Source organism: Tamandua tetradactyla, chromosome 7, assembly GCF_023851605.1.
Source record: "Tamandua tetradactyla isolate mTamTet1 chromosome 7, mTamTet1.pri, whole genome shotgun sequence".
NCBI classification, from domain to species: domain Eukaryota; kingdom Metazoa; phylum Chordata; class Mammalia; order Pilosa; family Myrmecophagidae; genus Tamandua; species Tamandua tetradactyla.
The window spans coordinates 78,288,039-78,301,761 of NC_135333.1; the positions used below are offsets into that span (position 1 = coordinate 78,288,039).

General features: G+C 34.0%; 1 protein-coding gene across 19 annotated transcripts in view; it reads right to left on the reverse strand.

Annotated features, from left to right (window-relative positions):
* Window positions 1–13,723, reverse strand: part of EPS8 (EGFR pathway substrate 8, signaling adaptor) — a 288,863-nt gene that overhangs the window by 112,606 nt on the left and 162,534 nt on the right. For 10 of the 19 annotated variants that reach the window (XM_077170203.1, XM_077170195.1, XM_077170201.1 and 7 more), the window contains one exon: window positions 9,144–9,211. The exons of 2 other annotated variants lie outside the window; for them this stretch is intronic. The gene's annotated coding sequence lies outside the window, so the exon portion shown is untranslated. Of the gene's footprint in view, window positions 1–4,068; window positions 4,105–9,143; window positions 9,212–13,723 lie in introns of all 19 variants that reach the window. 7 more of the 19 variants (XM_077170198.1, XM_077170197.1, XM_077170206.1 and 4 more) reach the window with 1 other exon arrangement.

Sequence of the window (13,723 nt, forward strand, 5' to 3'; positions counted from 1 at the left end):
GTTTAAAATTTCAACTAATGTGTGAGACTAAAGCAAAAAATGTTTATTTGTTACAAAATTTATATTTTGACTAGAGCATTTCCTAATAACTCATGTAGATAGTTTGATTGAATGTCATAAGTACTTGGAATCTCAGGTAGGACATGAGATTTTGTTAGTTTGTCCAAAGTGATGCCCCGATGAATCCCAGAGTGATTTGATCAGTGACTAGAAAAGTGTTTGCAAGCCTCCTTCGGGGAATGGTGAGAACGGGGAGAAATTCAACTTTCCCAAGTTGAATTCTTGATATTCTCACAAGCAGTGTGGACAACCAAAGCTATAGGCTGAGCCCCCAGTCTTGGGGGTTGTTCATATGAAACTTAACCCCACAAAGGATATGTCAAGTCTACTTAAAATTTAGGCCTAAGAATCACCCCCAAGAGAGCCTCTTTTGTTGCTCAGATGTGGCCTCTCTCTCCAGCCAACATGACGAGCAGTCTCACCACCCTCTCCTTCTCTGCATGGGACATGACTCCCAGGGGTGTGGACCTTCCTGGCAACGTGGGACAGAGATTCTGGAATGAGCTGAGACTCAGCATCAAGGGACTGAGAAAAACCCTAGAATGAGCTGAGAATTAACATCAAGGGATTGAGAGAACCTTCTCGACCAAAGGGGGAAGAGTGAAAGGAGACTAAGTGTCAATGGCTGAGAGATTCCAAACAGAGTTGAGAGGTTATCCTGGAGGTTATTCTTATGCATTAAGTAGATATCACCTTGTTGTTCAAGATGTAGCAGAGAGGCTGGAGGGAACTGCCTGAAAATGTGGAGCTGTGTTCCAGTAGCCATGTTTCTTGATGATGATTGAACAATGAGACTCTGTGAATGTTAAAACCTTGTGTCTGATGCTCCTTTTAGCTACTATATCAACAGAAGAGTAGAACATATGGAATAAAAATAAATAATAGGGGGAACAAATGTTAAAATAAATTTAGTTTGAAATGCTAGTGGTAAATGAAAGCAAGGGGTAAGGGGTATGGTATGTATAATCTTTTTTTTTCTCTATTATCGTTTTATTTCTTTTTCTGTTGTCTTTTTATTTCTTTTTCTAAATCGATGCAAATGTTCTAAGAAATGATGAATATGCAACTATGTGATGATATTAAGAATTACTGATTGTATATGTACAATGGAATGATATCTTAATGTTTTGTTTATTTTTTTAATTAATAAAAAAAGTTAAAAAAAGAAAAAAAATTGCTATTACCTGAGATATTTAAAGCACAATACATATTGACATCAAGTTTTGGTAGCAAACTGTTCAAGCCAATAAAAATGTGCTAAAAGACACAATTAGGAAAAAAAAAGTCAAGCCAAAGGCTTGGAGAAAATATTTTCAAATCACATTTCTTCTAATATTTCTTGCAAGGCAGGTCTACTGGTAACAAATTCCCTCAATTTTTGTCTGAGAAAGGTTTTATTTCTCTTTCATTTCACTTTTGAGGGATAATTTCACTGGATACAGAATTCTAGGTTGCTGGTTATTTTCCTTAAATATTTCATTTCACTCTCTTTCGCTTACATGCTTTCTGTAGAGAAGTCCAATGTAATTCTTATCCTGCTCTTCCACAGATGAGGTGGTGAGTTTTTTGTTTCTTTTAACTCTGACTTCTTTTGCAATTTGCTTGCCTTCAATATTCTGAAGTAATGTTTTTTTGATAATTAGTCTCCTTCATGTCCTCTGAGCTCCCTGGATCTGTGCATCTGTCATCAACTTTAGAAAATTCTAAGTCACAATTCCTTCAAATATTTCTCCTGCTCCTTTTTCTCTTTCTTCTCCTTCTAGCATTCCCATTATACACATGTTGTATCTTTTGTATTTGTCCACAGTCCTAGAATATTATACTCCAGTGCCTTCATTCTATTTTTCCTCTGCTCTTCAGTTTGGGAAGTTTCTATTGATATATCTTCAAGAACTCTAATTTTTTCCTCAGGACATGTCCAGTCTGCTAATGACCTCATCAAAGGCATTTTTCATTTCTGTTACAACCTTTTTTAATTCTAGCTATTTCTTTGATTCTTTCTTAGAGTTTCCATCTCTCTACTTATATCACCCAAATTCTGGCATCTTGTCCATTTTCTCCAATAGATTCTTAGCATATTAATCAGTTATTTTTAATTCCTGGTCTGATGATTCAAAAATCTCTGCCAAATCTAATATCTAAACCATTAGAATTAAACTGTTTTCTTATTGCCTTTTAGAACAACTTCTATTCTTTTGTTGTTGAAAGCCAGACATGATGTATCAGGTAATAGCCTTTAGGGTGAGATTTAGGTTTATCTGTCTAGGAGTTAGTCTATGGTTAATGTTTGCTGTAGATGTAGGTGCCGGCTGTTATCTCTGGGTTTCCCTAGAAACTCTTTCTTAAATATTCTGTGTCTTGCCACTCTATCAGTTATAATCCATTGTTTTATTCTGGAGGTCTGTTGATGTGGTATTCAGGAATTGGACAAAGGAAGGTATCTATAACCCCATGATTAAAACTCAGTTTTTTAGTGGATCTGAGTCACCGGGCTGTGATCTTCAAAAGCTGCTTAGTATTTTTACTCCCTTATGTTAGACAGGAGAGCTAGAGGTTGCTGAGCTAGTTTTGGCCCTTCCCCTAGGTAAGGTAAAATAGCTTCCTTTGTTACAGAGAAAAGAATGCTGTGGGCATATTTCAGAATTGTTACTTTCATTCTCCCCTTGCCAGAATAATTCAAGATTTTTTTTTCCAATCTTCACCAAGAATCTGGTACAGCTCCTGGAGGTAAAACTCATGAAAATGTGGAGGCTGCCCTAAGACTGGGGCCTCAGATTTTTTCGTTCTCAAACTAATCCACACACAGCCTCCAGCAATTCATCAATTACTATTTAAACATTCTTAACAGTTCCTGGTTCAAGCATCTTCTGTTCCCTGTGATTGTCCGTATTTACCTGTCTCCCTAGTTTTTGAAGTATATGGTTTGCCCTGTGACCTCAATTCTCTAATGGACCTGAGTTGCTGATTTTTTCACTTTGCTCAACTTTTTTCTTCTTATGAGGATGGAAGCGATGACTTTCGAATTCTTTACATGTTGGAGTAGACACCAAAAATCCCACAAATCATGCTTCTGATAAAGGACTTCTATGTAGAATATATAAAGGGCTCTTACAACTCAATTATAAGAAGACATACAACCCAATTTAACAAGCATGATGAAAGAGTCGAGAGGCTACTCTGGAGGTCACTCTTATGCAAGCTTCAGTTAGACATTGTTACCTATCATAACTTGCCAACCCCCAACCAGAACCATTCCAACCAATCCTAAAGAACACCTAGGGCAATATATAAAATTCTACAAAGGTTCCAGGCACTAGGGTAACTTTCCAGAAACCTACAACCTCCAGATGGTTCCCTGGACCAGATAAATCCTAAAATCTCTCAAGAGCATCAACTAGTTCCGTCTCCCTACCCCATATTATTGATAGCCTCTTTCAACATGAAAAAGTTAGAATGGTCATAGCCCAAATACCTAAAGAGAAGGAAAGAAAGATCAAAGGTGATGGTGGAGTTATACAGAGAAGGTAAGGTTTAAGAAATGATTGTTGAACCATTAAATTGATATTTCTTTTAGTCTCCAGTATCATTGTGCAGCTAAAAGTAAAAAGCTAAGATTGTGGAATTATAACCCATACAAAGCTCTGAAATCTGTTCTACAAATAATTGTTGTGCTGTGCTTTGAAATCTACTTCTTTTTCGTATATATGTTATTTTTCACAAAAAAGAAAAAAAAGTTGATTGCGATGACATATATATATTTTCCTTCTAGCCTCTTATGCTCTAGAGCAGCTAGAAGGAAAAATCTGAGATGATGGTATGGCAGCCCATGACAAACTCTGGCATCTTTCCTGTAACTACTTGTTGAAGAATGCTTTGAAAACTATTGCTTTTTTTCTTTCTTTGCTTTGTATATATGTTATACTATACAATAAAAAACATTTAAAAAAAAGCATGACAAAAGATTTACATAAGGGGTGGGCAATGGTGGCTCAGGGGCAGAGTTCTCACCTGCCATGCCAGAAACCTGGGTTCGATTCTTGGTGCCTGCCCATGCAAAAAAAAAAAAAAAAAAAATTACATAAACATTTTTCCAAAAAATGATATATAAAAGACTACTAATAAGCACACGAAAAGATTATAAACATCATTAGCCATCAGGGAAAAGCAAATTAAAACCGCAATAAGCAACTGCTTCGTACTCACTAGAATGGCTATAATAAAAAATACAGACAATGTCAAGTGTTGCCTAGGATGTAGAGAAACAGGAACTCTCATATATGGCCAGTGGGAATGTAAAATTGTTCAATCACTTTAGAAGACAGTTTAACGGTATCTTAAAAAGTGAAACATAAACACAGCAATTTCATTCCTAGTTGTTTACCCAAGAGAGATGAAGACATATGTCCACACAAGGACTTGGATATGAACACTCATAGGAGCGTTATTTATAATAGCCAAATGGTGGGAAAAAAACTCAAATGATCATAAATCAATATGCTTAAACAGAATTTGGTATATCTACACAATGAAATCTAGTACTGATAACATGCTACAACACAGATGAACCTTTAAAATATCATGCAAAATGGAAGGAACCAGACACAAGATCACATACTGAAGGATTCCATGAAATGTCCAAAATAGACAAGACAATCAGAAGGAAAATAGATTAATAGTTGCTTAAGGCAGAGGATGGGAACTGGGAGTGACTGCAAATGGGCATGAAAGATCTTTTGGGGATGATAGAAATCTTCTAAAATTGGGTTGTCTTGATGGTTGCAAAACTCTGCAAATATAATTGTACAATTAAAACAAGCGAATTTTATGGCATATAAAATATATCTCAATAGAGCTCTTTACAAAAAAAAAAGAAAAATAGAAAAGAAATGCTGAGTACCTATACCACATGAACCCTGGTGCTAGGGTCTGTGAGAAACACCACTTTGAAAAGGATCCAAACAAAACTAAAAATGTAGTGGGGAAACACTACATTTCATCATCTAAGGAGACAGAGGTACAAGAAAAGGAGAGGCAGAAGAATGCAGAGTTCAAACACAGAAAAGAGTTTGGAGAAAGAAAAGGGGATCAACAGTATTGAATCTTAAAGGGCGATAAGGAGAGTTTAGGCAGTAAAATTCTTGCCAACCCTGATAGGGTCACTTCTAGAGAACTGTTGAGACACTATTTAGAATGTGTGCACAAAAGTAACTTTTATTTAACCTTAACATTTACCAGCTAATATAGTATTTCTAGAATAAGGATAAACTTTTTCCTAAATGTAAGGGCTCCTAAGAGCATTGTTTCTTAATTCATTTACACACGACAAAAAAAAAAAAATGTTTTCAAGTCAATATTCATTCGGATTTTTTAATTAAACTTTTTATTTTGAGATAACATAGACAAATATACAATTGCAAGAAATAATACAGGGAGATACCCTGCCAATGGGAACATCTTGCAAAACTATAGCACAATATCAAAACCAGAATATTAGTACTGATTCAGCAAACACACAGAACAAGTTCATCACCATAAGGATCCTTCACGTTCCCTTTTCAAAGTCATGTTCACATCCTTCCCACTCACTCCCATATCCTTATTACCACTTAGTGATCACTAATTTCTCATCCATTTCTATAATTTTGTTTTCATGAAGGTAATATAGATGAAATCATACAGTTATGTAACCTTTTACAATTGATTTTTTTCACTCAGTATACTTCAACGGAGATGCATCCAAATTATGGATGTATCAACAGTTCATTCCTTTTCATTGCTGAGTAGTTTTCCATTATATGTATGTATCACAGTTTGCTAACCATTCATCCCCTGAAGGATATCTGGGCTGTTACCAGTTTGGGGCTATTACCAATAATCCTGCCATTTAATTAATGAACACACTTTTTTTCATAATAAGTTTTCATTTTGGGGGGATAAATGTCCAAAAGTATAACTCTTGGATCATATGGTAATTGCATGCTTAGATTTTTAAAGGAATTCCCAAAATGTTTTCCAGAGTGGCTGTACATTTTATATCTCTATGAGCAATGTTTGAATATTCTGTTTCTCTACATTTCCATCAGCATTTCTGTTGTCACTATATTTTATTTTAGCCATTTAATAGGTGTGTAGGGATAATTCGTTGTGGTTTTCATTTGCATTTCCCTAATAGCTAATGATATCTGATACATTTTCATGTGTTTATTTGCCATCTGACTATCCTCTTCAGTGAAATACCTCTTCATGTTCTATGCCCATTTTCTAATGGGATTATTTGAGTTTTTACTCTTGAGTTTTGAGAGTTATTTATATATTCTACAAACACTATATATGTAATTTACAAACATTTTCTCCCAGTCTGTAGATGGTCTTTTCTTTCTATTAACATAAAAAAAATGTTTTTTCATTTTGATGAAGTGCAAATAAACTATCAAGTTATCCTTTTAGGGACTGTGCTTTTGGTATCAAATATAGGAACTCTTTTCCTAGCCCTGGAGGCTGAAGATTTTCTCCTAAGTTTTATGTTTTCCATATAAGTTTGTAATCCATCTTAGCTGGTATTTCTCCTATAGCCTGTTAATATGGTAGATTCTATTGACTGATTTTTTAAATATTGAACCAGTTTTACATACCTGGAAAAAAATTCCTTGGTGATGGAGTATAATTCCTTTTATGTATTGCTGAATTCCACTTGCTAGTATTTTTTTTAAGAATTATTTTGTCTATATTCATGAGGGATATCAGTCTGTAGTTTACTTTTTCCTTTTGTAATGTTTTTGTCTGTTTGGATATCAAGGTAGTACTAATTTCATAAAATAAATTAAGAAGTCTCTCCTCCTCTTTTCAGGATGAAATTGATTAGAGTTGGCATTAATTCTTTAAATGTTTAGTATAATTCTCCAGTGAAATCACATAGGTTTACAGATTTCTTTTGGAAGTTTTAAATTAACAAATTCAATTTCCTTAATAGTTATAGGTCAACTATATTTTGGGAAGCCAAAAAAATGACTTACAAGTGGAACTAAATAAGCAATCAGTTACTAACAAAAAACATTTCTTAAAGATGCAATACAGTATGATTTGCAGTATTATGAATAGAATTCAAAGGTAGTTTTCCAAATAATTCAGTCAGGAAATATCCAGTCAAGTAATAACTATTGAGTTAGCTATGAAGATTAAAGGACAGTTGCTAATCTTTATTAAAGGGCTTGAACACAGCCCTCTCAGTAACTAAGGAAGAAACTAAATAAGTAAATTGCATGAGGAAAGTGTAACATTATCTTCTAGACTAAGACAGAGGTAGCCAGCAGCTGGAACACTAGACAGAAGATGACCAAACCATCTATCCAATAGAGCAATAACCTCCAAACCAGAATCAGACAGCAACTGAATAATGAAGTACATGAAGATGATAATTTCCTACCATCTGACCAGTATATCCCTCTCAAGACACAGGTAAATATGCCCAAGGCACAGCTACTGGAAACAAATATAGTAATCATATTTACTAAATATTATCCTGGCACCATTAGAAAACCTAAGTATACCAGGCAATGTCACTCTTAGCTATATATCTAAAAAATTGAAAACAGACAAACAGATACTTGCAATCAGTGTTAATAGCAGCATTATTCACAATAGTTGAATGTGGAAACAGTACAATCATCCATCAACCAATGAATAATGAAATATCATTCAGTTATAAAAAGAAATGAAGTCCTAATATATACTATAGCATGGATGAACTTTGAAAATATTTTGCTAGATGAAATAAGCCAGACACAAAAGGAAAAATTTGTATGATTTCATTCATATGAAATATTTATAATAAGCAAATGTAGAAAGACACAAAGTAGATCAGAGATTATCAAGGGCCAGGGAAAGGGGAATGGGTAGTTACTGCTTAATGGGAACACAGTTTCTTTTTTGGGGGGATGATAAAGTTTTAGTAATGGGGGGCCATTATGTTAGCACAGTGTGAAGGTAATTAATGTCACTGGATTTTACACTTAAAAATGGTTTAAATGACCAATTTTAGGTTTTAGATACATGTTACAATAATAAAAATTGAAATTTTAAAATTAAAATTACAAAATATAATCTACATACCTCTTTCAGGAGACAAAGAACAAGAGGATATGTGGAAAAAACTCAGACCAAGGATAGGAGAAAAACATGTGCTTGGTGGATAGAAGAACAGCGATAAGAAAAACAGAGAAAATTTAAAAAAAAAAAAACCAAACCAACAAAAAAAGAAACTATTCAGTTCTATTAAACATCATACCACATATTCCAAGATGTCTAGATGAATGGCTAAAATTTGACAGAAGGGAAAATGAGAAACTTGATTTCTTCCATTGCAAGAGATGTGAAAATATTGAATAGAATTATAAGCAGTTTTTGAATGGAAAATATATTTTACTAATCTATAAATTAATCATATCTTTAAATATTTCCTAGTAAGAAAAGTGATAAAATTTATAGCTCTAAAAATTCCAATGCTTTCAAGACCATATTAATGATTGGGTCTTGTTTTCTTTCCTCCACCTCTTCCTCTTCTTTCGTGCTTACCATTGTATTCAGAAACAGTGTATAAGATGGCCCTATTTTACTACTATTCCAAGGGTATTAGTCTATAATAGCACTCAAAATTTTCATGTTTAAAAGAGTCTCTGCATGTAATTATTAATTCCTATTTAATTCACTGTGACAGTTCACAATATAAACACTTCTACATTATATCTTATTAATAAAAACTTTTATATCCATTATCTCAAATTATTCTCACAGGATATAACTTGGGAGGTAAATCAGGGCCAAAAGCTACATTATTCCCATTTTTAAAATAAGGTAAATTAACACAAAGAGGTCATAACCAGGGCCACAACACTGGGGGCATCTGCAGCAGAGCCCAGGTTCTGACAGAGAATGCCAGACTCTCAGCCTGGGATTTCATGGCCACACCACACTGACAGCAATTTATGGATAATTGCAATATTTCTTTGAGTACATGTGAGTGACAAAGTTTCCTGGGAAGCAGCAGATTCCTTCAAATATATTAACTTTTGTTCAAATGTACTCACCTCAAAAGAGAAAATATGTGACAATTTTGTTTCCACCTCAGTCCAGGGAGCAGTGCCTTAAATGTGCCCTACACATTTAAAAAAAAAAAAAAATGAATAAAAGTAAAATATCACTCATTTTGAAGCACAGTATGTAAGCAACAGTTACCTTTGCTTAATAAATACATGCCTTCCTCTTTTACAGTTACTTTTTTTTTTTTTCTTCTGGCGTGGGCAGACTCTGGGAATCAAACCTGAGTTTCCAGATCGGCAGGCAAGAATTTTTGCCACTGAGCCACCATTGCACTGCCCCTACCGTTACTATTTATCTCTTTATTTAGGTTCAAAATTATATGTGGGGTGAAAAAAAGCGGAAAGAGATCATTCATGAAGGGTCAAATATTGCAATAGGCACATTAACATCCATCTGATTTCATCTTTGCAGTAACCCTGAAAAGTACTGAAAAAAGTAAAATTCTAACACTTAGAAACTACGATTTGAATCTATGTCTAACCCCAAATACCTCAAAGGTGTTTTCTTCTGCATCTCTATTTTATTTTCTAGCATTAGTAAATTGTAAATAAAATGAGCATATTCATTTACTTTGCATATGTAGTTGGACATGTATATTCACCTCTAAAGATAACCTAAACAAACATAGTAAACAGGATACTTAAAATGTAGAACCCTTTTTAAAGTGCATGTTATTAAATAAGAGGGAAAAAGAAGGAAGGAGAAAGAAAGAAAGAAAGAAGAATCAGAATTCGATTAAACTTCTAGATCCAACTACCATTTAACAGAAAATACAAAGGAGAGAGGAACATTAAACTATACCATGGAGAGGTAACCAGCAATATCTAGCTGTGAGAAATTCTATAGAACTGTCCTTGCTTCTTTAACAAATTAAACGCAAGTTAAGAAAAAAAAAAAAGTTGGAGGAAAAAATCCATATATGAAAAAGACATTAAAACGGCCACAGAGGCTAAGCGGCAAGAACACTTGCCTGCCACACCAAAGCACATGGGTTCAATTCCCGGGGCCTGCCCATGTTAAAAAAAAAAAAAAGACATTAAAAAACATATTACCCAATCATAAAGGACATTATTTGCATCTTAATTTTAAAAATACAAACAGAAGACTTTTATGAAACCACTGCCACACTGAAAATTTGCTAGATATTTAATAATATTAAGGAATTAACTTTTATTTTCAGATGTGATAATGAAATTATGGTTACGTTTAAAAAAAGGGGGAGGTTTATCTTTTAGAATAACATACAGAGATATTTACAGATGACATGGTATGACTGGGATCTGCATTGATTCAAAAGGGAAGGGAAAAAATGGGGTTATGGAAGGAAGAAGATTGGCCAAGAAATAATAGCTGTTGAAGCTACATGATGGCTACATGAGGGTCTATTATACCACTCAAATTTGGAGATTAGAAATTTTTTGTGATATAAATTAAAAACAAAGAAAAGTGGCACATCAACTATTGGAACCTTAAATATTGTAACAGAAGTATTTTTGAGTACTTAACTTGGCTGATCTCTATAAAATACTACTAAAACTTGAAGATAGCAATTTCTTTGAAAATAAAAAGGTAATGACTGTTTAAAAATAATAGCACATTGCCCAACTTTAGAATCTTTGCTTCTTAAGTTTTTTTATTCATTTCAATTGGCTCAAACAGCACAGTTTATAATTCAAATTTTTCAAGTTTGGATGTTACGTATGTAATTTAAATTACTGTAATTTAAATTCATAGAATCCTGTTGGGTGAGAAAGAGTTGTATTCAGCATAAGGTGAAAAGAACCAAAGTTTCGAAACCAATTCTGGAACTACCACTTATTAGTGAGTCCTAATTCTTTTGTCTGTAAAACAGTAAAAATAATTTCTTCCATGTAGTTTTGCAATACATGGAATGAGTTATACATACAACATATTAAATAAATTTTAATATTTTATATAAACTACAAAAGTGTGTGTGTATATGTATATATATGGCCTGGAATTGTTCCTGGTAGGTAGTAAGCATTCAATACTTAGTAGCTGATAATCTCACTGCCAATGTACAATTATTATTCTGCTAGTTAATATGACTTTTATGCTGACTTAATATTAGACTTACTTCTCTTCAAATCTCAAATGTTAACAATATTTCCCATAGGTGTAAATAAACATTTGGCGACACATTCCCTCTGACAGACTAAGAAACACTTTGGTAAGTTGCAGCCATAAGTAAGTAGTCTTTAAATAATTGGCAAGGCAACAAGATTTTGCCCAAAATTCTTTTTACCAAAATTGTAAAGATTTCAGATAGATAATAATGGTAAAAATTTTAAAGATAGGCTGCTTTTAATTAAATACCAAAGTTGTTATATTTTAAATATGTTTAGTGTTTGAAGGATCAGCCTAACACTAATAAATTTCAAAATAATTCATTGGACTTACTAATAATGCTGTTACCACAAAAAAATTCCAATCTTTGAAAAAGAAATTATTAATCAAGAAATGGTTTCCATCCAACTTACCTGTTTTCCTAGGACATTTTGCAGGTACTCTCAAACATTTATAATGTTGCATCAGTCATTTGTTTGCATATTTTGTCTCATAGTTGAAATATGAAAGACAGTCTTATTTATCTCTATTTCTGCATAGTGCCTGGCGTACATGAGTGCATGCCTTCATTCCAAGGACTTCTGGATCAAATCATTAAGTATTCAAGGGTTAAACACTCCATGATGGAGCAAAATCTACCAAAGCTGGACCTAGGGCCTGAGTGACTTTCATCTTGGTTAAATCTTTTTTTTTTTAATTGTGAAAAATAACATTTATACAAGAAGCAAATTTCAAAGCACACTGCAACAATTAGTTATAGAACAAATTTCATAGTTTGGTATGGATTATAGTCCCACAACTTTAGGTTTTTCCCTCTAGCTGCTCCAAGACACTGGAGACCAAAAGAGGTATCATTATAATGATTCAGCAGTCATACTAATTTGTTAAATCCTATCCCCTCTGTTATAACTTCACCTTCTCCTTTGATCTTTCTCCCAATATTTATGGGTATTTGGACTATGCCCATTCTAACTTTTTCGTGTTGGAAAGGGCTGTTGATAATATGAAGTGGGAGAGGGAACTAGCCCATGTCCTAAAGAGGCTGGCCCCTCTGACTTTTAGGACTTATCTGGTCTAGGAACCCATGTGGAGATTATAGGTTATAGGTTTCTATAAAGTAGTTCCAGTGCATGGAACCTTTGTAGAATCTCAGATAAAGACCTAGGTGTTCACTAGGGTTGGCAGGAATGGCTGTGTTTGGGGTTTGGCAAACCATGATAAAAGTGGCCTCCAGAGTAGCCTCTTGACTTCTATTTTAACTCTCTCAGCCACTGTTATCTTATCTGTTACAATTATTTTCCATCATCTTGGTTTAATTTTTATCCCTTAGATGTTAGAGGGTATTTTTACTGAAAACAACTCTAATTCAGCACAGATTATATCCTTGGGTTATTCAAACAAGCCTAGAATCTTCTATCTGTAATACTAACTAATATTGACAACATTCTAAATGCGAGAGACTACATTAAATACATCATATATCTTAATTCATGTGATCTCTAAAATAACCTGGGAGTAACAATTAGTCTTAATTCCATTTTACATGTGAAGATGCTTTGGCTTAAAGAGGTTATGAAACATGTCCAAAGTCTCAAGGTCATAGAACAGAAACATGATTTGAGCCAGGTCTGTCTGATTGCTGAGTCCACATTCTTAATCACTGAATCCCCTAAACAGAAGGCTTCTAGTAAACAAAAGACCTAAAAGGTCCCTTGGGTTCACTTAAGATGGTTTTTAACAAGCTTCTAAAAGGCAACATTAGTTTCCTTTTGGGAGTCCTTCATTTTCTATCTTACATTCCCAGACACACAAGGACCTATCAATACAGAAAATACTAACCAACAACTACTTTGAGATGACAGCAGATAGAGCTGAAGATGCAAATCATGCTCCAATAAAGAAATATGAGTAATCTAGACATCCTGTGAACAAGACTATGAAAAAAAATCAAACTGGTAGATGCAGAATCTTACTGCATAAAGAAATCAGTTCCCTAATAATGACCAATAGCTGTATAGGGCTTAGATGCTACAAGACACTTACAAATGAAGACACTAATTCAGTAAATGGGAAGTTTGAGAGGCACTAAGCTGCTACCAGAATCTAAGTGCCATGTAGATCTGACACTAGATTTTTCATTAGAGCCAGAAACAGGATGGGCTAATGAATGAGACAGTCTTAAATTTAAATCTCAGCTTTGCCAATTACTACCTGGCTTTAGTAAAGGTATTTATCAGCCACTCAGCCTCAGTTTCCAATAGGTAAAATGGAAATAACAACACCTCCCTTATAGGGAAAAGCAACAGAGTTAATGCATCATGTTTTCCACAAACTTTAAGAGATAATTAAGAACAAAAAAATGTTCTTCACCAGGGCTAGTTTCATGGGCAGGCAACCATTGTAGTCACATAGGATCTCATGCTTAGAAGGACCAGGAATTTGGAGGTTAATGATTTGTTGTCATTGTCTTGATATTCTT